This window comes from Hippopotamus amphibius, chromosome 1, assembly GCF_030028045.1.
Source record: "Hippopotamus amphibius kiboko isolate mHipAmp2 chromosome 1, mHipAmp2.hap2, whole genome shotgun sequence".
NCBI classification, from domain to species: Eukaryota; Metazoa; Chordata; class Mammalia; order Artiodactyla; family Hippopotamidae; genus Hippopotamus; species Hippopotamus amphibius.
The window spans coordinates 163,874,416-163,901,285 of record NC_080186.1 but is presented as its reverse complement, the minus strand read 5'-3'; the positions used below and the strand labels follow the sequence as shown (position 1 = coordinate 163,901,285).

The window sequence follows — 26,870 nt, the reverse complement described above, 5'->3', positions numbered from 1 at the left end:
AGTGTAATAATGGCCAACATTTCCTGGACACAGGTATACGTGCAGGGTACTGTGCTCTGCACTTTACATACACCACTCATCTTGTTAAATCCTCATAATAGCCCTGAGGTGGAGGTATCAGTACCCCAAATGCTAGATGCAGAAACTGGGATCAATGATGTCAAATAACCAGTCCAAGGTCACATAGCTAGAGAAACTCACACCCTGGTGTGTCTGCCTCCAAGACCTAACGATGAGGCTGGATGACATCAGGACTTTCTAAGCTTTCAGCCGAAGACCTACAGTCGGCATGGCGGCCACTCTGCGCCAGCGTGGGAAAGAGCACACCTGCAGTTTATCCGTAAGGTCTCATACCAAACACACAACTATCTTCGTTAATATACATTGTATTTCTGTCTGTTTAATGTGGCACCTCAGAAAATTTAAGTTGTCAGCAGACCATCCATGTCAGAGTCATGTATTTCACATAGACCATAAAAAGACATAACCGCCTGAGGACCACCTTGTTTGAAATGTAAATGTTCGCACACTGTTAAACTCTGAAAAGCAGAGAGGTTAGATGAAGTATTCATTTGCACTTTTGAGCACCATCAGGCAAGACAGATTGCTTGCTGCCCCATAAATTTTCATCACTAGATTAAATTTCGTTAATGGGACCAAGAACATTCAAAATAACCCATTTTTCTATGTGAATATTGGATCTAAATCATTATTCCTCTACCAAATTAAGTTTATCTTTAGTTTTTTTAAATCCCTCTCGAGAATCTCATCACAGGGCTATATGCCCAGGCTCACTTCCGCTGGGTCTCAAAGAGCAGTAGAATCCAGGCAACACAGGAGTTAAGACCACAAGCCGACTGACTCTGCCAGCTCTAGGAATGCCTCATGGATAAATGTGTGAGAATCTCATTCTGCCAAGGTTTAGAGAACACCCACTATGTATCTGAAAATACAGGTGCATTCACACAGGTTGTCTCATTTAAGTCCCCCCAGAAGTCTGGGAAATAAGAATTCTCCCATCTCATTGATCAGAAAAAAACTGAGGCTCAGAGAGGTTCAGTCACTGCCCCGGGGCACACAGCTAGGACATGGCCAGGCCAAGATCAAATCTATTGTTCTAAATCCAAGTTCATTATCTCCTTCACAGGTGTTTCCATTATACCATCACTTAAGAGAGGTCGGGATCTAGCTCATGATGGGTGTTCTATAAAGGTCTGCTGAATAGAGGAAAATGCACTCATGGGTTTTAAGTAACTGGGAGCTATCTGTATTTACATCAAGACAGCTTTCACCTATTCCTGGATCAAAATAGCTGTCATAAAACATTACAAATGACAAAAAGCAAAAAAAAAAAAAAAAAAAGACAAGAGCGTTCAGCCCATGCTTGCACACACAGTAGGCACCCAACGTGTTCTTTGGCCTGCAGAACTCATCAGCTAACAACTCCTACCAAGAGAAACATGCTGGAGTTTGAATTGCCATTCATGTCTGAGAGGGCAACACGACAAGCACTGTACCTTTCTAATAAACATTTATGTTATCTGTGTGCCTCCAATTATAAAGGTTACTGTGACTTAAAATTCTAGTCAGAGTACCAGAGCAGCTGCTCAAGTGCACCATGCACATCTCATATATTAAATCTCCAGGGACAGTCTGCCTCCCTGGCCAGTTAGTGGCCTGAGCATCTGGCCTTTGAATTGTACGTTTTCATACTTCGCTTCTGTAGAACAGCCTTCTCAAGGAATTCAGTGATGATTGCACTGAAACCCTCAGCACCACAGCACACAGCCCTGGCCTGCAACACCAACATTTCTCAATTTTCCATTTAGATTTAAAAAATCAATAATTCTCCACCAGTTTGTAAAAAGGTGGTCAGAACGGCCCTCAAACTGAACCCACAGGAAGTGCCCAATCCTGCAAGCTGATTTCTATGGAAACATCGATATTTCGCTGTGTCCTTCTGCTCATTTTGCTGCCTCTGTGAGGGCAGGATAATGAGGACTTGGAGAACGAGAGTCACCTAGCCCATCCCTTCACTAATAGACAGGGCTGGATACATTGAGGGGAATAGTAACAGTATTTCCAAGCTATCTTAGTTGCCATGTAGAAAAACCAATTATCCAGTGGCCCCTCTCCCCTGCAGGAGGATGAGCTCTCTGTTCATCAATATTTCATGCCCTGTCATCTGTGCATTATTTAATAAAGCAATTGAGGGGATGAGTTTATTTTATTTTTTAACATCCCCACCAGAGACCCAGGCCTACAGTACACGATGCTGGAACTCAGCTGGCAGTCAGAGAGATGTATCTGTGAATTTTTTGAGGCCAAGGGGCTGTTTCTAGACTTAACTACCCACTCCCAGTTTCTGACACACATTCCTGAGCCCAGGGATACCCAGTCGTCATTTGTTCCCACTGCCTGAGATGAACTCACTTCAGAATCCAATGAGCAGTGATGCAGTCGATCACCAGACACTCACTGAGTGCCACGCTGGGGGATACAAAGCTTATCAACTGGGGTCCCTGCCCTCATGGAACCTAGAGGCTCCCTGTGGAGACAGGATGGAAATACACGTGCAGGCAAACGATGGAGACTGCAACCCAGCTAAGCACACAACTAGCTAGCACATTGGTGGTGCACAGGGCCTGGCACATGAATGTGATGTGTGGACACCTGCCTTCTTCTTTCCACCCAATATCTCATTCCCTTCCTTCCAGCACGCAGCCTCCCATCTGTGCGTAGTGTTCGTGGGAAGGTAGTTTCCACTGATGCTTAACTTTCACCCCGTGGTGAAGGGACCAGATCCTTCTTCTTCCTGAGGCCTGGTATAGCGGACAAGCAGGTGGTCTGAGCCCAGCCCCAGACCTCTTTCCGAGTCTTCAGAAAATCCAAAGATCACATTCTCCGTGGCCAAGGTGAGAGCACTTGGACTTGGTGGCTTCCCGTGTATGGCCTTCAGCAGGGCCCTCGGTTTCTGCCCAATGTTCAGGCCCACTCCCAACCCCAGCTGTTCTTTGAGTTCCTGTCATCCTTCCCACAAATTATCTGTTCCTGAAGCTTTCTTAAGCCAAGAGAGTTGGCTTCTGTTTCTTGCACCCAAGATGCTGCCTGATCAACAACTGTTTGTTGAGCAAGAGATGGAAGCTGCGATCCAATTGCTACTCCATCTCATCACTAGGCTGGATTATCCAGCCAGCAGACTGAGCATGTGCTTAGGGTACCAAAAGTATTTTTATAAGACTGATGTTTCAAAAACAACTCAACACCATCAAGCTGTGGACCAGAATCAGGGTAAACATCAGAACTGTGTTGGTGTTCCTTGAATTTATTTTGCAGTTTTGCATGGTTTTCTTTTGGTTTTCATTTTGATTTGCCTGTGGAGTCAGAGCTGAGGGATCTGAAAAATCCTAATCTAGCTCTGCCCACTGAACACATATCTCTGATTGATCACATCTCCTAAATTAGGGTACATACTCCTTCAGGGTAAAGACTGGATGTTTCTTGCCATAAATATTTAGCTACTATATATTTAGTACTATCAGTGTGTTAGGTAGTTACTACATTCTATGAATAACTGTTACCATTTAATCCTCTCAACAACGCCACAGAGTGTGCATTATTATTTCCGTCTTGTAGTAAAGGGGAGAGATGCCCAGAGAAGGTAAGTAATTTGCCCAAATTTACAAAGCTGGTAGAAAGCAGAGCTAAGAGCTTTGGATCAAACCTCACCACCAAATTATGCCACTTACTGATTACTCACAGGCACGGTATTACGGTGCCTTTCACAGTCAAATCCAATGACGAAGCCCTGGAGGCTAAAAGGTTGAGCTATACCTAAGCCAGCCCCCAGTTTCTCCCTAAGCTTTTCCGCTAGAAAGAGGGACACCTTTTCCAACCTTGATGTGAGCAGTTTTCCAATGGCTCATGTCAGCAGGAAACAATGCCACATTTAGTGGAAACCCTTCCTCTTCAAGTTTAAACATACTTCTCTCCTCTCCATGGGGAAGAGACAGGCTGACCTGACTCGGTGGTATAATTGGCTTTCATATGCTTGAAGACAATTACTAGGTCTCCCTGCAGGCTTCTTTTCCTGAGGCTACAATTCCTAATTATTTTTCCTACATGCCCTAATTCCAACTCCACAATCACATTTGTTCCTTTCCTTTGAACCATGTCCTAGCTGTCCTTTGCAGTTAGCAGTCCTGACACATGGCATCACGCCCTGGTGCCTGGTCTTGTCCACTCTCTCATGCCTGACTCAAATATCTATATTAGATGGCCACAGGTGAAAAGGTTCATGCCTCCTTTCGGTGGGTGGGTGACAGCCTCCACTCCAAAAGATTCTCTTCCACAGCTGGTTCATCGTCCGGTCCAAGTATCCAGGAGCTAGTATTAGACAGGGAAGAAAAACCATCCGAGTTTGGCATCAGGGAAGTCCTGGCCCTTGACCAGCCCTGGTGTCCTCTGATGTGTAAAAGACACAGCCAGAAAAGATGGGTCCAGCACATGTCCATGGAAAGGAGGGAAGGGAGAAGGGGTACCATGTGCCCCATGGAGAAGGCGTCACCAGGGAATGATACCTTGCCAGGGTCAGGGCCACCATCACCTTCTTAAACATGCTGTGTCTCAAACACCACAGGCTCCCCCACACTCCAACACACACACACACATACACACACACCCCTATGCAGATCTAATTCCCACTCATTCTTCAAGTGTCTACAATTCAGTTGGTCCCTGTCCTCGAGGAGTTTACAAAATTACATAAAGAAAGGTGCCAGATGTCACAAGAGAGAAAGAAATGACAGACTACCATGGGAATGAGAGTCATAAAGAGAAAAATTGTGACCCACCTCAGGCATGAAGAAGGTTTATAGAAAAGGGAGCGACAGAAGTGCGGACATTGGAGGTGGACTCTGAAAAGTGGGTAGTCCAAGACAAGAAGAAATTGTGGGTAGGGAAAACAAGCAATCAGAGGCAACAGTAAAAGCACTGGCAGGTTGGCTTGGTGGAGGGAAAGTGAGGACTTTGAGCAAAATCACCATATAACTGGAACTGCACATGATTTACGATTAAATGCAACATCTTTACAAGGGGCAAATGTTCTATCTCTATAATTCCCATGTAAGCCACTTGGGGCAGCGTACCGTTGCACCAGGGAAAAAGTACAGTAGGAGACTGGGAACTGTGTGTTATGGTTCCGTCTATCCACTACCAGGAATTGCTGGATTGTTCTATTAAGTGTTACTGTCAGTCAATACAGTGTAGTGATTAAGGGCTTAGGCTCCAGGTTCTAACCCCAGCTTTACTGTTTACTTGACCTTGGACAAGTTACTTAACTTTTCTTGACCTCAATTTCTTTATCTTTGAAGTGGAAAAATAATTATAGCTATCTAGTAGAGTTGTCCAGTAATAAGGCAGGCAATCCACATAAAGTGCTTTGCAGAGTCCCGGGCATATAGAAAAATTTCCCAAAAGCTCCTAAACCATCCCCTGCAGCCCTACTAACCCCGCTGCCCATGACCATCCATTTGAATGAGCATGATTTATATCTGTGTATATATAATAGGTATACCTCGATACACACACATATCTGTTTATGACAAGCAATAGGCAGTGACTCTTTTGGAAAAGACATATTTGTTCAAAACTCACAATAAAATTAAAATGTATTTGCAAGAATAGTAAAGGCAGAAGGCTTGCACTGCCCGCATCTATTTTTGACTACACTGATGCTAATTCCAGTGCTATAAAAAGCGGCTTCTGGACCTGGGTAGCAACCCCAGGGGACTGCCAACACCGTTACAGTTTTACCCAATCTTCCTAATGATTGAATTAATCTAAGGCAACAACCATTACAATCAGTAACCCATCTTGCTTTACAAGCTTCTATGATGAAAAGCACACAGCAAATCCCACAACGTGTTTTACTTGTCCTCAAGGGAGAACGAGCCCGTTCCTTAATCACACAAATGGCCAGTTTGTCCTCAGTTCTTTTAGGTGTTTGCCATCAAGGTCATCTTGAACAGGCTTAGAACTCCCAAAACTCCTGGAAGAAGAAGGCCTGCTCTTGCCTTGGCCATGGACACAATAACAAGTGGGCCAGTGACACGACGTAGCACACACTCTGGAAGCTGGGAAGATTGTCTCCAGGGACATTTAGACTCCAGAATGAACTTGAAATGTTGTGACTGAAAGGCTCAGAATCCTGACAGGCTTCCCTCACCACAATCCAGAGAGAGAGAGAGAGAGAGAGTGAGTGAGTGAGTGAGTGAGTGAGTGAGTGAGTGTGTGTGTGTGTGTGTGTGTGTGTGTGTGTGTGTGTACATACACACATTTTTTCATCAATAATTAAAACTGATAAGAAGCCATCACCTGTTAAGCCCTCATAAAGATTACTCCATCAGAAAAGGCAATAACCCATAATGATATTCTCGTCAATACAAATCAGCCACAGGAGCAGGACAGGCGAAGACTTGTGTGGATAAAAAAGAAAAATGATGCTAATAAAGTGCATACGGCTAGTCACGTGCAACAATGGTGGATGCAATGCCAAAAAAAATCCTAAGGATTTCATGTCCCCTTCTTATGACCTTCTCCTAAATGGCATCCCTGGTGGTGGAGGTGGTCGGGGTGGGCAGAAGGGTGGTGATCGTGTCTGACAATGTGAGAGCATAACCACAATCCCCTCTGCTTTCCTTTTCTCCCAAGTTCTGATCATATCCTCCTCTGCCAGAAATTTTTCAGCAGCACCTGACACCTGGAAGTGCAACTTACAGAAAGGAGTAAACCCCCAGAGACTAAAGGGATTAATTAACGTAAGGCTAGACACGGTGTGCTCAGGGAAGAGAAGAGAATGGATGGCCTGTATAGCAGTGTCTGCCCCTTGATAATGGAATGTGGGGTGTGCATTTCTCTTAGTATCTGCAGAAATTCCTCCCAGAGAAAATCCACCATGTGGAGTTAAAGACAACATTTGCTTTCTTTGAAATTAGGGCAGCCTCAGCCAGTGGGCAAAGCAGATGTCCTGTGGCACAGGTGTGCCAGGGGCCATCCCACATTATCAAAGGCATTTTCAAAGGGATCTGGTGTGGGAGCAAGTTCAGGGGCCCCTTCATTGGGAAAACAGCCCTGGGCGGCAGCTGGGTTAAGGAACTCGGACAACAGTGAGGATAAGAAAGAACCAAGGAGCAACACATGAGGGGCAGAGGCAGGAATCAAGAGCGAGTGACGAAGGCGGGGGTGGGGGGGGGGGCGGACAGATAAGGAAAGAAGAGGCAAAAACACTCCAGGAAAAGAGGCTTAAGGAGGCTGGGAAGGAGGGAATGTAGGGGTTTGGGAAGGAGGGGCACGAAAATGGAGACCTTGTAAGATAACAAAGTTTAAAACTCCCTTTCACACAAACGCACGTTAAAAAAAATTCTTCCACCAAAATGCTGTCAGACTCAAAGATAAGAGGAAGGGAAGCCCCAAGCATTCACTCTGGAGTCTTTTTAAGAAATGTCTTTGGTGTCAGCCAGTGAGAGAAAGGAGGAGTTGGGGGGACAGCGACCTCTGATGCAGGGTGGGGGCAGGGGGCGGAGAGTCATCCACAAAGCCTCCCAGATGGGGGCTTAGGGAAAAATCCTATGGCCTCTGGTCCTAAGTGGAGCCAGTCCAGGTAAGAGAAGCTGTGGCCATTAGGCCAAGAAAACGGGACCTCCAGGGCCACAGGTGGGGAGGGAGACGTGCCTGCTCTGTGGCAGCCTTCCAGAAATCACCTCCACACCCACGGAGGAGAGGAAGGGCAACAGCTTTGCAGAGAGGAATCCATGGGGCCATTTCACTCCCAGCCCTTGGAACAATCAGCCCATCTCACTGCCCAGTTCACAGCCAGGGCCACATCCTCTAAGAGGCCTCACCACCGTCCAGTGGCTTCGCACCAAACTGCCCAGAAATGACGTCATCTACTCTGTTCATTGACCATTGATTCCTCTGCTAGAACACAAGTTCCACAAGAACAGGAATGTGTCTGTCTGTTTACCTCTCAAACCCCTGTGCTTAACGCATGGTAAACACACACTTTGTGGGACAAGCAAAAGAATTCCTCAACTCGTCCAACTCTTAGTCACAGAATTGTGCCACTGTGGGCACCACCTTGTTAGGGGCTGAAGCGGGGAACCCTTTCTAAAGAAGCCGGCTCCGTCATATCCTGACTTTTCTTTGAAGCATTTAGCACTCTGATATTTCCTTGTTTACCTCTCCCAGTAGAATGCATGCCCACAAGGGCAGTGATCTTTTCTGTTGTGTATCCCTGGGCGTAGAAAAGTGCCTAGAACATGGCAGGAGCTCAGTGTAGCCTTAACATAGGGCTGAATGTCCCTCTGCATCCTCAGGGACTGGTACAGCACCTGGCCCAGAAGAGGAGGTACCCAGAAACATGAAGACATGTTCGGTAGAGGATGGTGACTTTTGTTTCCACACTGGTTAATAAGCGACTGGTCATGGAGCATTTCTAAGGCCATTCAGGTTATTCAAACTCTGGTGTTATTTTCCTCCAATATGAAAAGTAGGTTTTTATTACAAAAGTGAGACTGTGCAGAAAAGGCCAACTCCATCCTGACTCTGCTAAGAACCGCACTCATAATGGGTTAAAAAAAATTAAAGGGACCAGTTTTCTATCCACATCCAGTGAAAAAGCAAGATATCTGTCCCCTTTTCCCCATTTGATCTAAAAATAAAGGCCCTGGCTCTGAGTTCCTGAGAGAGAGTCTGATCTAAGTTCTGATTTTATCTGAGAAAAGGCTCAGCCATTTGCTCACGCTTACTAGGGCATAATGTCACCAATTAGTCAACTCATCACAGTTACAGGCTCCTGGAGCTAGAAGACCTGCAGGGGTCCTCTTGTCCCCTCTCTGCATTGCTGGGGTGTCTTGAAGCCCTAAGAACTATTCCTGTCTTTAAGGGAGGGATATCTTCTCATGACACCTATTTTTCCAACCACTTTTACAGCCCCAAATTTCTCTGAGTAGCAGCCTAAGTCCCACAGAGCACTAATTGATTGTCTGCCCTGCTCTTTCCCCAGCGAAGATGGGCCAAAGTTCATTCTCAGGTTGGGTAGCAAGAGTGGGAGAAAGCAGAGCCCTCTAAGCCCCAAATCGGCCAGTTGCAAGTGGTGACATTTGTGGCCGGGCCCTGACTTTATTGAGAAGGATTTATAGCACTGGCTTTTTCTTTTTTAGAACTTTTATTGAGATACGGTTAACAGACAATAAACAGCATATATTTAGAGTGTACAATTTGGTATCCTAATCTCCCAGTTCATCCCCCCCCCCAACCCTCCCTGCTTTCCCCACTTGGTGCCCATGTGTTTGTTCTCTACATCTGTGTCTCTATTTCTGCCTTGCATTTCCTCTTTCATAGTTGTTAGCATTTGCCTTGTGTATTGAGGTGCTCCTATACTGGGTGCATATATATTTATAGTTATCTCCTCTTCTTGGATGGATCCCTTGATCTTTATGTAATGTCCTTTCTTGTCTCTTGTAACATTTTTTTATTTTAAAGTCTATTTTATCTGAGTATCGCTATTCCAGCTTTCTTTTGATTTCCATTTGCATGGAATATCTTTTTCCATCCCTTCACTTTCAGTCTGTATGTGTCCCTAGGTCTGAAGGGGGTCTCTTGTAGACAGCATATATACGGGTCTTGTTTTTGTATCCATTCAGCCAGTCTGTCTCTTTTGGTTGGTGCATTTAGTCCATTTACATTCAAGGTAATTATCGAGATGTATGTTCCTATTACCATTTTCTTAATTGTTTTGTTTTTGTTTTTGTAGGTCCTTTTCTTCTCATGTTTCCTGCTTAGAGAATTTCCTTTAGCATTTGTTGTAGGGCTGGTTTGGTGGTGCTGAATTCTCTTAGCTGTTGCTTGTCTGTAAAGCTTTTGATTTCTCCACCAAACCTGAATGAGATCCTTGCTGGGTAGAGTATTCTTGGTTGTAGGTGCTTCCCTTTCATCACTTTAAATATATCATGCCACTCCCTTCTGGCTTGCAGAGTTTCTGCTGAGAAATCAGCTGTGAACCTTATGGGAGTTCCCTTGTATGTTATTTGTCATTTTTCCCTTGTTGCTTTTAATAACTTTTCTCTGTCTTGAATTTTTGTCAGTTTGACTACTGTGTTTCTTGGCATGTTTCTCCTTGGGTTTATCCTGCCTGGGACTCTCTGCGCTTCCTGCACTTGGGTAGCTCTTTCCTTTCCCATGTTAGGGAAGTTTTCAACTAGAATCCCTTCCAATATTTTCTCGGGTCCTTTCTCTCTCTCTTCTCCTTCTGGGACCCCTAGAATGTGAATGTTGGTGCGTTTAACGTTGTCCCAGAGGTCTCTTAGGCTGTCTTCAGTTCTTTTCATTCTTTTTTCTTTATTCTTTTCTGCATCAGTGATTATCACTATTCTGTCTTCCAGGTCACTTATTTGCCCTTCTGCCTCAGTTAATCTGCTGTTGGTTCCTTCTAGTGTATTTTTCATTTCAGTTATTGTATTGCATATCTCTGTTTGTTTGCTCTTTAATTCTACTAGGTCTTTGGTAAACTTTTCAATCTTTGTATCCAGTCTTTTTTCAAAGTCCTGGATCATCTCCACCATCATTATTCTGAATTCTTTTTCTGGAAGGTTGCCTATTTCCCCTTCATTTAGTTGTTTTTCTGGGGTTTTATCCTGTCCCTTCATCTGGTACAAAGTCCTCTGCTTTTTCATTTTCTCTACCTTTCTGTGGTTGTAGTTTTCAGTTCCATAAGACGAAATACTGCTGATAATGCTTGATACTGCTGTCTGCCCTCTTGTCAGCACTGGCTCTTTCTAATGCTTAGGGCTTCTATGAGGATTCAGCCTAAGTGAGGGCACCTACCCCTTGGGCCATGCACTCCTTGAGGCCCCACCTCCCTCTGACAAGACCCCTCATTAATATGGACTTTCCCTCACTAGTTGCCAGACACCAGAGCTTGCCAGGAACCATCTCCTTCCCTCCCCTGAATAACTCCACAAAGGGCCTGTCAGTATCATGATTTTACAGTGAAGAAACTGAGACTCAAAAAGGTTACATCATCTGCCAAGGTCACACCGTCAAGAAGTGGCTGAGCTTGGGGCCACTGGAATCCTGTAGTGGTGAGAGCCCCAGCTTTACTCCACCCCCACCCTCACGCACAGCTGGCCCCAGAACACCAGGCACCTTGCCAGCACTTACCAAGCTAAGTTTAACACACTTTGCAAAGCAAGCAAGAAAGACACAACTGTAAGATGCTTACTTGTATTACCTTTTGTAATGATAATGTTTATAAGTCTTCCCTGAGCAGCCTAAATAAGGGGGTGAGGTGGGAGAGGAAGAAGAGTTTCTTTGACTCTCTGCAGCACCAGGCTCCTTACCTGAATTATCACATCTTATTCCTCAGTGGCTCTGGGTTATACATTATTACCCTCATTTTATGGGGGAGAACATCAAACGCAAAGAAATCTCTGGCTTCCTAAGCCTGAAGCCAGTGGATTTTATTTCCCAAAGACCCTGCTATAAGATTCTCAGGGATTAGTCACCGCTCCCAAGGGCTGTCTGACTCCCTGGCACCATGGGCCACTGCACGGCCACCCTCAGCTATGACCAAGACCCACCCCCTTCCCCCCGCCCCAAAACTTGGCTGAAAGAAAACCAGGAGAGCCAGTGGCTCTAGAATATCCAGGTCAGAGCTGCGAGGAGGCCTCATTTCCCCTCCTCAGATTTCCTCCTTCCCACACTCTGATGAGCACTGTCTCAAAATAGAAACCCCCAGAGTTCAGGCGCTGGGATGGAAAAACACAAAAAGTCCATGAATGAGCTGCTCACTAGCCTCGTCCTTAAAGCAAAAAACTGAATGTGTGATCAAGTAGATGGCTTGCTTATACTTGGAACAGAATCCAATGCTATCTACACGTGAGGTCTTGGGCTGGGCACTGGGGGAAGACATGGGGAGTCAAGATGACCTCAGGCTCATACGTTCACCTTCCATCTTAGAGTGCCACCCTCACAAACAACCCTAACTCAGGGCCAAAAACACGGAGGGGAAACATGGATGCCCCCTAGCAGAAAGGGAAAGGCTCAGGGGAGGAACAGTATTCCGCTGGGCACTGAGAAGCAGGTGCGATTTCCAGCAGGAATGGGCCATCCTGGGTAGAAGCAGCAGCAAGAGTGGACACTGGAAGAGAGGAAACTGCAGATGTGGGGCAGAATGTTCTAGTCCAGAAGCGTGAGAGGGTGGTCCAGGCCAGAACTAGAGCAGGAGAACCGTAAGCCCTGCACTAGTCAGTCTGATCTTTTTTCCATGGTCAGAACAAGCTCCACTGTCAGTTTCTGGGGAAGAGAGTGACACCAAGGGATGTGCTTCAGGGTCCTGCACTCCATCAGCCATGGGGATTGGGGTGAACTAGGAGGACCAGTCACCGGGGGAGGTGGTGACTGTGGTTCCGCTGACAACATGGGGCTCTCTCAAATCCCAGCCTTAGAAAAGAAACTTCTGGGCTGGATTGAGAGGAGAGAAACAGTCACAGGGCAAGATGGAGAGGGGCTCCGAGGCCAGCTTCCCAATTCTCAGCGCTTCCCACTTGCCATCAGCTTTGTATCTCTCTTTTGCTGCATTTGAATGAAGCATTGAACAGGGCTGGAAGTGCAGTCCCCACGGAGGGTAGAAACTTAGGCGCATTAGCTGACAAACAGGCTCGCTGCTGTGTAAACTCCCAGGGCAAATGCAAAGCGTGAGCTAATCTTGCCATCATCACAAGTTCTCTGAGCTGAGGATAATGTACGATAATCTAAATCTGCTGGGGCTGACGCCTGCCTGGGAAATCTGATTAGGATTAGCTTGCTGACTCCCTTCCATCCTCCAGGAGGTCACAGGACATGGCACACCAGACCTGCTCACGCGGCTGACACGCCCCCAGCGCTCCAGCCCCCAAGGCACTCTCTGCCAAACCTCCATTGTTGGCTAAAAGGGACAGGAGGACAACAATCTGCAAATAATTCTGCAGCGGTGGGTTCACAGCAAGAAGCCTGCAGCTTGATCAGCACCAGGTTAGAGAGTTCAGAGTCCCCCTCTGTACACAGACCATGTGTAAAGCTCAGCTGTGCCCCTCCTTTGCGTAACATCTTCTAGAAGTTTCCATCAATTCCAAAACAAAGTTTAAAGTGCCTGTTGGGCACACCTGTCCAGCCCTCGCCACCTGTGGCTCCCCACCCCCTAATACTCCACGCCTGTTAACACATGAGCAGCCTGCAGCTCCCCTCACAGAACCTCCACACCTTGGCTCTGACAGTTCCCTCCACCCGCACTGCCCCTCTTCTCCTGGCTACATTTTATTTGTTTTTCAAAACACAACTCAAACGTCTCCTTCTCTGGGAAGTTTCCTGAACAGTTTTCAGCTCGCAGTTGCTCAGCCAATACTTGTCAGTGTTTACTGTGTGTACATGCAGTACTAGTGTAGTCTCTGCTTTACAGCTGGGAGACCAGCGAGATTAACACGCTGGAGGTCACAGAGACATAGCCTGGATTCACCCAAGTCTGGATTTTGGAGCCCTTTTCTGAATGACTGCCCTGTTCACACTTAACCCCTATACCAACATTTCTCTGTCTTGATCTGTCTTTCCCACCAGATGGTCAAGTCCGTGAGGGCAGAGATGACCCAAGCCATCCCTCTGGCCTGCTGCAGGGGCTCAGTCAACAAGAGGCCCTCAGCCTATGGTCCCACAGCACCATCTGGATAAGCTCCTCCACTCTGGATGCTCTCCGCCCTAGACCCACACGCCCTGGACTCTGGCCAACCAACTTCTAAGGCCTACGTCATCAATTTTCAGGGACACGTGATGAGGAAATGTGAACTGTTTAGTAGAGAGACACCTCATTTCAGAAACAACTCCTAGTGTATTCGTTAGGGACAAGGTACCAGCACTTGTGTTCTTGGTACAAAGGGCATAAGAACCCCCCAGTCTCGACCAAAAAAGAACATGTAACTCTGTATAAACACATGACATTTTATTATGTACAAATATACCTCTTTCAAACACTCCTTCATCCCACAAATCTTTACACAGTGCTCACTAGGTGGCAGAGACTATGCATAAAAAGATGAATAAGACCCAGTACCACCGAGCACTTGGTGAGACAGTGACCTGTCTGGGGATGCAAATGGAGGACCAGCCAATTTGGGAATGATGAAAGTTGGGAAGAGGTCAGGAAAAGGGACACGGAAGACATCCTGGCCTGCAACCATTATTCACAGTGTTAGAATCTAGGTCCATGTTCTAAACCCAATTGCACAAACAAATATGGATTCCTAGATCTTACCTCCTGAAATCAGAATCTCAGTGGCAGGGCCCAAGATTCTGCACTTTTAAGTTCTCCAGGTGATTTCTGTGCAGCCTGTTCGGCATGGATGGGGGGATGGGGTCCTGGAGCCACTGCTCTGGGATACAGGGGCCCCGAGAACACTGAGGGGGCTGCAGGTAGTTCAAGAAAGGCTTAAGAGCCTCAGACTCTAAGTGAAAAGACTGGCATTTACGTTCAGGCTCCAGCTCTTGCTGGCTGTGTAGACAAGGGCAAGTCACTCAGCCTCTCAGAACCCCTGTCCTCACCGGCAGGCTGGAAGGCGCAAAGGTTCAGAGTCACGCTGCCTGGATGGAAATCCCAGCTCCGCTATTTCCCTGCGGGGTGACTTTGGGCAGGTCACTCGTGCCCCCTCTGTGCTGCAGCTTTCCTTCCTTACAACATCGAGCTATGACTATTATGCACTCAGAGGAGAGGACCCACACAACGCACTTAGCACAGCGCTGACACCTGGCGCTCACGCACTGCCCACCTGCCATCACAATCAGCAGCCTCACTGTGGGATGGACTCAGCTCAGTGACCACCAACAGAAGGAGGCGTCCCAGGACGGGAGCAAACTTCATCAGAGGTTTCAAATATAGCTTTGCTTTAATTACTATGTCAAGTAGGCATTTTCTAGGGAGCATTTGGGGTTGAGCGTTCTCCCAAGGGTCCACAGCTGTTGAAGAGCCTAGCAGAGTAAGCTCCTGAGTGGATGTGACTCAGACACCCAGAGTCAAAGGAAGCTGCTGAAGTAGGCACCAGCCTGGTACAGGAGCAGTTCAGCCAGTCTCCTTGACGGACCCCCGCGCCCAGCCGCGCAAAGCCCTTCTCTTTCCTGGCCCCGCATGAGTTACTCCTGACCCAGAGCTCCGCCCCCTTCCTTGCCCCAGGATGTCCCATCATCTCCTGGCATCTGCCGCCCACCTCGACCCACACTCTTGTCACTTGGGGAGAAGGTGAAGAACTCCCCAGGCTGGAGCTCCTTAGGGTTTCAAACAAAATCAACACCCATGTCCGTACACCAGTGAAATCAAATGAGAGGCCGCCTGCCCTTCACAGCCCAGAGCAGAGAACATTAGGACAGCCACGTAGCACCCAGCCTGGGGCACGAGAACAAGCACGGAAGGCCAGCAGCACTAAGACAAGGGGTTTCTCCAAGAGAACTGAGAAGCAGGTGGATTGGCACCAGCCTCTCTCCAACCTCCTCGACCACCCCTCAGGCCTCCCTCTCCACCTCACCCTCAACACACCTTTCAGTTTCAAGGGGATTCCAAGCTCTGTCCTGCTTGGAGGCCTTGGGACTGCTGCTTCCTCTCAGAGCTCTGTCCCTCAGGATAGTCTTATCCTGCAGGCCTCATCTTCAACGGCTCCTTCTCAGAGAGGCCACGCCTAGCAACCGCATCCCTTTCATTCTCTCCCTGGAACCTGCACGTTCCCTCCAGAGAACTTCACCATGCTTGCGATTATTCTGTTTTGTGTTTATCTTGCCAACCATTGCATCTCCAGCACCCAGCGGAGCGGACGGCACAGAGGGGATGAATGAAAGGACCGACAAGGCGGGGGGAAGTGAAATCAAGGCAGGCGGAGGAGGAAACAGGCTCGGTTGGGAGAGGGAAGGAAAAGAAGAAATAGCGAGGCCAAAACAGAACAGAAGACAAAGTGCCTTTCTCGGGTCCTGAGTGGCCAGGGGTAGTTTTATTTCTTGTTCTTTGCCTTGCAGGCACTATACAGGTTCCACCCCATCCATTTCAAATTGACTTGCTCCAGCGTTAAGGCCACTGTCTCCGAAGCCCCTACCATCACGAACTGTGCCCCCTGCTGCCCAGCTGCCCCTGGGAAGAGACCTGTGGGTTCTGAGCTAGAGCAGGATCCTGAAATTTCTCAAGCAGATGGCACCAGCTTCCAGCACTGAAGGAGTCCTAGTGATTATTTTAATTTGTTGAGTTTCTCTTTTGAATTCAGGAAATAGAAGCAGACAAATTAGCTACACTTGTATGACTTCAATACCTGACAGTTTTGTAGCAATCACCTTTTCAACCCAGGGCCCTCTGAGGCTTCTAAGTCTTCATAAAATGGAAAAATAAATAAAATCTTCAGGGAGGAAGGAGGCGAACACAGTGGGGACTGCTGTGTGATTAAGTGATGGACCACAGTGGTGCCACAGTGCCCAGAGGAGGCCACCTCACTGAGGGGACAGAAAAGGAATGTGAGCCAGGCTGGCATCTAAGGAGGCTCCTGCAGGACCACAGAGCAATACCGTGCAGGGAAGATGCAAGCGGTGCGTCCGCTAGATAAGGCCTTTCAAGGTACAGCCCGGTAATTGAAAACAAAATGAATGTGAGATTGCTATACGACAGGCGGTAACAAAATACAGTGCTCCATCCTGATACGTCATGAGAAATGAAGTCTTCTTAAGGGGACGAAGTAGGGATGGCAGTGTGTGGAAGCCAATTCCCTCTGAGACCAAATTTATCGGCACCGCAGAGCAAAGGTGATTACTGGGCATCCAACAAGTCTCTGTCCTCGCAGGCACGATGCCTCCCTAAGTCGGGACCAGTGTGTGGGGCATCTGAACAGGCTGGGTCACCCCCATCTTTAACAAAACAACTCTGGCCCCATGCCCCCTTTTGCTGCCTTCCTCTTGCTAACCTTTCACAACCAACCTTTTCGAAGGAGTTTGTGTAACACTGATGACCATAAAAAGGCTGGTAAGCCAGGCTGAAGGCTTTCATCAGCACCCCATCCCCGGGCTCCTCCAGGTGGGAACAGCTACATAACAGGTAGGGCTCTTTTTCCAACCATCTATTTGGATTGCACCTGCTGTCACCAGCATTGTCTTGGAAGGACTCAAGTTCCCTCCATGAAAATACCTTCAAATCCCTGGACCAAACTGGACAAGCTAGCATCTGTAACTTTCCTCTAGCCCCACAGGACAATGGGAAAGGGACAGAGGCGTGGTGGTTGCGAGGGTGTGACTGTTATTGTAAACTTCATGGAGGCTCATTAGCTGGGTCACGCTTAAACAAGGGCACAACTGACACACATGGGGCCACTAACATCCCCAGTCTGTGAGCCAAGTGTTCTCCACATCCCTTTCATTATCTCAGAATCCTCAGGTATCTAGCTTAGGCAGGGATAAGGCAGTGAGCTGGGTCCTCATCTGCATCTAGTCTAGTCCTGCTGTCTCCGGTGCCCTGGACCCCACCTGGCCTTCCTTCTGTATCATTTCACTCCACAAACACTGTTCCTCCCAGGGGACCCATGACCACCAGGCCCTAACTCCAAAGGCCACATCTGCATCCTTACCTGGCTTGGCTCTCAGCTCTCTTCGGTCCCCTGACGCCATCTTCCTTCCTGAATGCATCTCTCCCTGTGGTTTCCATGACACTCTGGCTCTGCCCATCCCAGTCATCTTCCTGCCTTTCTGGTACCTCCTTGGTCTCCTGTGAGTACTACTCCTGCTTTTCATCCCCTTTATACTGCTGTTCCTTGGGGTTCTTTCCTAATTCTCTCTCTCACCCAGTCTGCTCTCCCTGAAAGGGCACAGCAACATCCACCCTCCTCCATGGCTTCAAATACCTCCTCCATGCTGATGGCTCCCAAACGTTTCTCCACGGAGCTCCAGGCCCACCTGTCCAGGTGCCTGCTAGTTCTCATCCACAGGAGGATCCACAGGCTATGGGACAGGGACCAGGCCCTATGCTTACCGCACCCTTTTTCTTCCCAAACCATCTCTTCCCTCCATGTTCCTGTCTAGTCATCCTGTAACTGTCAGAACTTCATCATCTGTAACTCCTTCTTTTTTCTGTCCCCCTACATGCAAACTCCCTCTTCTTTCTACCCTCTAATACCCCCCTTATCTGTCTCCCTCCCCCTAACCCATCCTAGTCTCTCATATGATCTACAGCAACTATCTCCTTATCGAGATCTTGCTGGGTTCAAGCTTAATCTCCCTCTGACCCACCTTCCAAACTGCCATCCTTACTTATAACTCGTACATGCACTGAGCACCCACTGTGTTCTGGGCACTATAAACAAAAAATGCTCTCACTATGCACTTGTTCCTGGTGGCTGTAACTTCTAGACAAGACATAATAAACATTAAAATCAAATATGTTAAAAATGGGAATCTCTGTGGAGTTCTGAAGGAGTCTGGAAGAGACGGAAAAGCCATTTGTGTCACTTCCTATCAACAATCTTCAGGGACTCCTCTGCGGATGCCCTCAACAGAGCTGCCAGTGGTGGTGTCATGACACACAGGAAAGGGGGACCCATTATGAGGTATCCCAGGTAATTAGTTAGCCTGCAGTAGTGAAAATAATTAGGGCCCAAGAACAGGAGTTTTCAGACCATTATCTTTCTATACAGAACAGATACAATGCTGTCTGATAATAACAGCCCTCTTACTTAGCTGCAATCTGAAGGGGAGAAATACACTCCTATAAGGTGAGCATCATCCCAGGCAAGTCCACAGGACATCCTGGGTTAGGTAGTCATTGTAGAATAAAGGAAGGGAGATGCTGGCCTTTCAGATTCTCACTATGGTGTCTAAGGTCCACATAACATGGTCCAGGGCCAACAATCTCACACCTGTCCCCAACTTGCTCCTTGTTTCAGCCATACCTGATCACCATTTTCTGACTACTCTCTGCTCCCAAGACTTTGGTACCTCTCTTACATTGTCATCCCCTGTTTGAAATGCTATTTCCAACCTGTCTATCATCCTTTGGGTCACAGATTACAGCCCAGGAACAAATGACCAACTGTTTCCCTCCTCAGGGCCTCCAGAGCCCTATCTGCCTGTGGTCTTCCTCCCCCAACCTCCATGAGATCAGGGACAGGGCAGGGCTGGGTCTGATCCTGTCCTGTCTACCCAGGGCTTACTTCAGCCTCTGGCAATGGGTACGGCCCCATACAAATTTCCTGAGCAAACCAAGGAGAACTCATTTGTGGGGTCCACCTGCTGCAGAGCCAGGAGAAGCTAGCCTGCCCAGGATAAGAAGGGAGGTTTGAAAAGGCTTCCTGTCTGTGTCCCCACTTTGCATCTAAGGATAGAATGTTCTAGGGTGTTTTTTAATCCTCTCCTGTCTCAGTTCCTCTGTTTTATCTTCCCATGTAGAGGCTGCAAAGGGCCAGGACCTGGCAGACACAGAAGAAAGACCCCAACTCTTTCCAGCTATATGATCTTGAACAAGTTATTTAACCTCTCTGAGCACTTCCACTTATGTAAATGAGAAACATTAAACATCCCACAAATGGGTAGGAAGAAGTAAGTGACCATGTGGCTTATAAAGCACATTGTAAGCCCTAATAAGTTACTGTGACCTGCCTTTCCTCCCATCCCTTTGCTCTGTAATCCTCACTCTGCGGAGAGACTGAGCCTGCGTATGTGAACGCTCATCAGAAGAGTATAAACAAAGCTCTCCAGACCTGAAGACCAGGGCAGCGGAGTCCAGTGTGATCTGTTATTCACCCACCAAGAGCAGCCACTGCCAGTTGAGAATACAAAGAAGCCTAGAGTTAGCCTAAGTCAGAGGATTTCTCCCATTCCCAAGGCTGCCTCCCCTCATGGTGCCCACCTGTGTTGGGCTGTGCAGTTCCTAGTGTATGCACAGCCAAATAAGCTGTGGCCTGGGACAGCCACCTCTCAGGGCACTGAAGGGTTTAAGCAAAGAAGAAACACAACCTGATTTATACTTTGAAAACATGCCTCAGTATCCATCAACAGAGGGATGAACAAATAAATTGTGTACACAATAGACTACCACTCAGAAGCTAAAGTGGATAAGCTAGAACTACATGAATCAACATGGAGAAACCTTAAAAAAATGTTGAGGGGAGAAAAAGATGGCGGTGAAGTAGAGGGACGTAGAATGCATCCCTCTCCACAGATGCATTGGGAATGCACCAAAAGACGCAATAATTCTCACAGAGAACCAACTGAACACCAGCAGACGACCTCGGACACCAGAAAGGACTGCAAGGAGCCCAACATAACCGGTAAGGAGGCATCTACCATGGCTCAAAGAGGGTGAAGCGGCGGAGCTGTGGCAGACGGGAGGGAGTGAGAAACATATGGAGGGTCCGCACCGCAGCTCAGCGTTCCCGGACTGAGATGTCGATCCACAGCTGAACAGAGGGTCCGGGAGCAGGAGCATGGGAACCGGAGAGCTGGTTCAGGGTGAGAAACATTGTTGCCAGTAAGGTGACGGACCGAGAAGACAGGAAGGAAGAGGTCCGTGGCAAGGAGTGCCTGTCCCTGAGAGCTGCCCAGCCATGATGGTGGCTGGATGCTGCAGGCTCACGGGCGGGGTGAGGAGCTGCGGCCATAGCCTCTCTCTCTCTTTCCCTGCCTCTGCAACAGGCAGTGGAGAGACGCCCTGTGGGCCACCTACAGCGCTCAGGGATAACAAGTACCCTCCGGCACTCGGGCGGGGCTGGATTAAAACCCCTTGGAACACCAGCAGCAGGGAGGGTGCAGAGAAAAAAAAAAAAAAACAGAGAGAGGCCCAACTCTGAGACTTTCTGTTTACACATGAGCCACGGGTGTCCCTCTGCAACAGGCACCTCCAAGCCCGACTGAAACAACAGTGCACCACTGCTCACTCACTCCCAGGGGAAGGAGCCACTATTGTATCCTCTCCCTCCCTACACACCGAGGCTTACAGACAAACAATAAAGGAAGCTCTGCTGGCCACGGAATAATGCAAAAAAACCCAAGGCAAGTAGAAGGACACTTACAGCTGAGACTCTAAGGAAACAGAAATATTAACATTAGTCTGAGGCTTGGACAGTCTTCTATAAACACCTCTATCGCCAGGACAAGCAACCCCAAAAGTTTGGACAACCATGAGGAAACAACGGAACACCATGCAGGCAAAGGAGCAGGAAAAAAACCCACAAGACCAAATAAATGAGGAGGAAGTAGGAAAAATGCATGAAAAAGAATTCAGAGTGATGATAGTAAAAATGATACAAAATCTCGATAACAAAATAGAGAAAGTACAAGAAACAGTTCATAAGAACTCAGAAAAACAAACAGCAATGGATAACAAAATAACTGAAATTAAAAATACTCTAGATGCTATAACCAGCAGAATGACTGAGGCAGAAGAACGAATAAGTGAGTTGGAAGATAGAATGGGGGAAATAACTGCCACAGAGAAGCAAAAAGAAAAAGGAATAAAAAGAATAGAAGACAGTCTCAGAGACCTCAGTGATAACATTAAGCGTACCAACATTCAAATTATAGGCATCCCAGAAGAAGAAGAAAACAAGAAAGGGTCTGAGAAAATATTTGAAGAGGTTATAGTGGAAAACTTCCCCAACATGGGAAAGGAAATAATTAACCAAGTCCAAGAAGCACAGAGAGTCCCATACAGAATAAACCCAAGGAGAAATACACCGAGACACATATTAATCAAACTAATGACAATTAAACACAAAGAAAAACTATTAAAAGCAGCAAGAGAAAAGCAACAAATAACATATAAGGGAAAACCCATCAGGATAACAGCTGACCTTTCTGCAGAAACTCTGCAGGCCAGAAGGGAATGGCGGGATATACTGAAAGTCCTGAAAGAAAGAAATCTACAGCCAAGAATACTCTACCCAGCAAGAATCTCATTCAGATTTGAGGGAGAAATCAAAAACTTTCCAGACAAGCAAAAGTTAAGAGAATTCAGCACCACCAAACCAGCCTTACAACAACTGCTAAAGGAACTTCTCTAAGTAGGAAACACAAGAAAAGGAAAACACCTACAAATACAAACCCAAAACAATTAAGAAAATGGTCATTGGAACACACATGTCAATGATCACCTTAAATGTAAATGGATTAAATGCTCCAACCAAAAATCACAGACTGGCTGAATGGATACAAAAACAAGACCCTTCTATATGCTGCCTACAAGAAACCCACTTCACACCAAGGGATGCATATAGACTGAAAGTAAAGGGATGGAAAAAGATATTCCATGCAAATGGAAGTCAAAAGAAAGCTGGAGTAGCAATACTCATATCAGACACATTAGACTTGAAAGTAAAGATTATTAAAAGAGACAAGGAAGGACACTACCTAATGATCAAGGGATCCATTCAAGAACATATCACAATGGTAAATATGTATGCCCCCAACATAGGAGCACCTCAATACATAAGGCAAATGCTAACAGCTATAAAAGGGGACATCGACAGGAACACAATAATAGTGGGAGATTTGAACACCCCACTTACATCAATGGACAGATCATCCAAACAGAAAATAAATAAAGACACACAAGCTTTAAATGACACATTAGACCATCTCGACTTAATGGATATTTATAGGATATTCCATCCAAAAACAACAGACTACATTTTCTTCTCAAGTGCACACGGAACATTTTCCAGGATAGATCACATCTTGGGTCACAAATCAAACCTCAGCAAATTCAAGAAAATTGAAATCATATCAAGCATCTTCTCAGACCACAACGCCATGAGACTAGATACCAATTACAGGAAAAAAAACTGCAAAAAAGACAAACACATGGAGGCTAAACAATTCACTATTAAACAATCAAGAAATCACTAAAGAAATCAAAGAGGAAATCAAAAAATATCTAGAAACAAATGACAATCAAAACACAACAACCCAAAATCTATGGAACTCAGCAAAAGCAGTTCTAAGAGGGAAGTTTATAGCAATACAGTCATACCATAAGAAACAAGAAAATTATCAAATAAACAACCTAACCTTACACCTAAAACAATTAGAGAAAGAAGAACAAAGAAACCCCAAAGTGAGCAGAAGGAAAGAAATCATAAAGATCAGAGCAGAAATAAATGAAAAAGAAAGGAAGGAAGCAATAGCAAAAATTAATAAAACTAAAAGCTGGTTCTTTGAGAAGATTAACAAAATTGATAATCCATTAGCCAGACTCATCAAGAAAAAAAGGGAGAAGATGCAAATCAACAGAATTAGAAATGAAAAAGGAGAAGTAACAACGGACACCTCAGAAATACAAAAGATCATGAGAGACTACTACAAGCAACTATATGCCAATAAATTGGATAACCTGGAAGAAATGGATACATTCTTAGAAAAATACAATCTTCCAAGACTGAACCAGGAAGAAATAGAAACTATGAACAGAACAATCACAAGTACGGAAATTGAGGCAGTGATTAAAAATCTCCCAACACACAAAAGCCCAGGACCAGACGGATTCACGGGTGAATTCTATCAAAGATTTAAAGAAGAGCTAACACCTATCTTTCTCAAACTCTTCCAAAATATTGCAGAAGGTGGAACGCTCCCAAACTCATTCTACGAGGCCGCCATCACCCTGATACCAAAACCAGGCAAAGATGTCACAAAAAAAGAAAATTACAGACCAATATCACTGATGAATATAGATGCAAAAATTCTCAACAAAATACTAGCTAACAGAATCCAACAGCACATTAAAAAAATCATACACCATGATCAAGTGGGGTTTATCCTTGGAATGCAAGGATTCCTCAATATATGCAAATCAATCAATGTGATACATCATATCAAAAAATTGAAGGATAAAAACCATATGATCATCTCAATAGATGCAGAAAAGCTTTTGACAAAGTTCAACATCCATTTATGATAAAAGCTCTCCAGAAAATGGGCATAGAAGGAAATTACCTCAACATAATAAAAGCCATATATAAGAAACCAAAAGCCAACATCGTTCTCAATGGGGAAAAACTGAAAGAATTCCCTCTAAGAACAGGAACAAGACAAGGGTGCCCACTCTCACCATTATTATTCAACATAGTTTTGGAAGTTTTAGCCACAGCAATCAGAGAAGAAAAAGAAATAAAAGGAATACAAATTGGAAAAGAAGAAGTAAAATTGTCACTCTTTGCAGATGACATGATATTATATATAGAAAACCCTAAAGACTCTACCAGAAAACTGCTAGCACTAAGTGATGAGTTTAGTAAAGTAGCAGGATACAAAATTAATGCACACAAATCTCTTGCATTCCTATACACTAACAACGGAAGAGCAGAAAGAGAAATCAAGGAAACTCTCCCATTTACCACTGCAACAAAAAGAATAAAATACCTAGGAATAAACCTGCCTAAGGAGGCAAAAGATCTGTATGCAGAAAACTTTAAGACACTGATGAAAGAAATCAAAGATGACACAAACAGATGGAGGGACATACCATGTTCTTGGATTGGAAGAATCAACATCGTGAAAATGACTGTACTACCCAAAGCAATTTACAGATTCAATGCCATCCCAATCAAATTACCAATGGCATTTTTCACAGAACTAGAGCAAGAAATCTTACGATTTGTATGGAAATGCAAAAGACCCCAAATAGCCAAAGCAATCTTGAGAAGGAAAAATGGAGTTGGTGGAATTAGGCTTCCTGACTTCAAAGTATACTACAAGGCCATACTGATCAAGACAGTATGGTACTGGCACAAAAACAGAAAGGAAGACCAATGGAATAGAATAGAGAACTCAGAAGTAAGCCCAAACACATATGGGCACCTTATCTTTGACAAAGGAGGCATGAATATACAATGGAAAAAAGACAGCCTCTTCAATAAGTGGTGCTGGGAAAATTGGACAGCTACATGTCAAAGAATGAAATTAGAACACTTCCTAACACCATACACAAAAATAAACTCCAAATGGATTAAAGACCTACATGGAAGGCCAGACACTATAAAACTCCTAGAGGAAAACACAGGCAGAACACTCTATGACATCCATCAAAGCAAGATCCTTTTTGACCCACCTCCTAGAATCATGGAAATAAAATCAAGAAGAAACAAATGGGACCTAATGAAACTTAAAAGCTTTGGCACAGCAAAAGAAACCATAAACAAGACAAGAAGGCAACCCTCAGAATGGGAAAAAATGGTTGCCTACGAAACAACGGACAAAGGATTAACCTCCAAAATATACAAGCAGCTCATGCAGCTTAATACCAAAAAAGCAAATAACCCAATCCACAAATGGGCAGAAGACCTAAATAGATATTTCTCCAAAGAAGACATACAGATGGCCAACAAACACATGAAAAGATGCTCAAGATCACTAATCATTAGAGAAATGCAAGTCAAAGCCACAATGAGGTATCACCTCACACTGATCAGAATGGCCATCATCACAAAATCTGGAAACAACAAATGTTGGAGAGGGTGTGGAGAAAAGGGAACTCTCCTGCACTGTTGGTGGGAATGTAAGTTGGTACAGCCACTATGGAAAACAATTTGGAGGTTCCTTAAAAAACTACAAATAGAACTACCATATGATCCAGTCATCCCACTCCTGGGCATATACCCAAAGAAAACCATAATCCCAAAAGAAACATGTACCATAATGTTTATTGCAGCACTATTTACAATAGCCAGGACATGGAAGCCACCTAAATGCCCATTAACAAATGAATGAATAAAGAAGATGTGGCATATATATACAATGGAATATTACTCAGCTATAAAAAGGGATGAGATGGAGCTATATGTCATGAGGTGGATAGACCTACAGTCTGTCATACAGAGTGAAGTAAGTCAGAAAGAGAAAGACAAATATTGTATGCTAACTCACATATACGGAATCTAAAAATGGTACTGATGAACTCAGTGACAAGACAAGAACAAGGACGCAGATGCAGAGAATGGACTGGAGAACTTGAGGTTTGGGGGGGGCGGGGGGTGAAGGGGAAGCTGATACGAAACAAGAGAGTAGCACAGACATATATATACTACCAACTGTAAAATAGATAGCCAGTGGGAAGTTGTTATATAACAAAGGGAGTTCAACTCGAGGATGGAAGATGCCTTAGAGGACTGGGACGGGGAGGGTGGGGGGGACTCGAGGGAGGGTGGGGGGGCAGTCGAAGGAGGGAGGGAAAACGGGAATATGTGTATAAAAACAGATGATTGAACTTGGTGTACCCCCAAAAAAATAATAAATTAATTAAAAAAAATGTTGAGATGAAAAAAGCACAGTATGACACTGTAATGTGAGGTTTAGAACATGCAAAAACAATAAATAGCAGATATGTTTACTTATGGATACATACGTAGTAAAAACATATGCATACAAGGCAAAATATACAATGAGAAATCCAGGTTTGTAGTTACCTTGGGAGGGAAGAAGGAAATGATACCTGGGAAGGGCATACAGGGGTCTTTACTAACAAATCTCTGATTTTTTTTCTTTAAGAAAATGATCTGAAGCTGACACAGCTGTGTCAAAGCTAGCAGGCAGAGACATACATTTTAAAAAAATATATTAGTTACAAAGACGAGAGTGTCACTGTGATGGCTATGGGGCAAAAGGACTGGAGGAGGCAAGACAGGAAGCAGCCGGGCCAACCAGGAGGTTCCTGGCATAGCTCACACAAGAGGTGGTGGGGGTTGCGGGCGGTGGAAGTAATGTACAGTGGACAGACGCAGCACCCCTCTTGGAGGTGATATGACAGGCTTTGGGTACTGATGGCATGTTTAGGATAGGTGAAG

The 26,870-nt window shown here is 45.6% G+C and overlaps 1 protein-coding gene across 1 annotated transcript in view; it reads right to left on the bottom strand.

The window, feature by feature from the left end:
* The window catches only part of SPOCK1 (SPARC (osteonectin), cwcv and kazal like domains proteoglycan 1), a 517,559-nt gene that overhangs the window by 183,047 nt on the left and 307,642 nt on the right, over window positions 1-26,870 (bottom strand). The window lies entirely within an intron of this gene.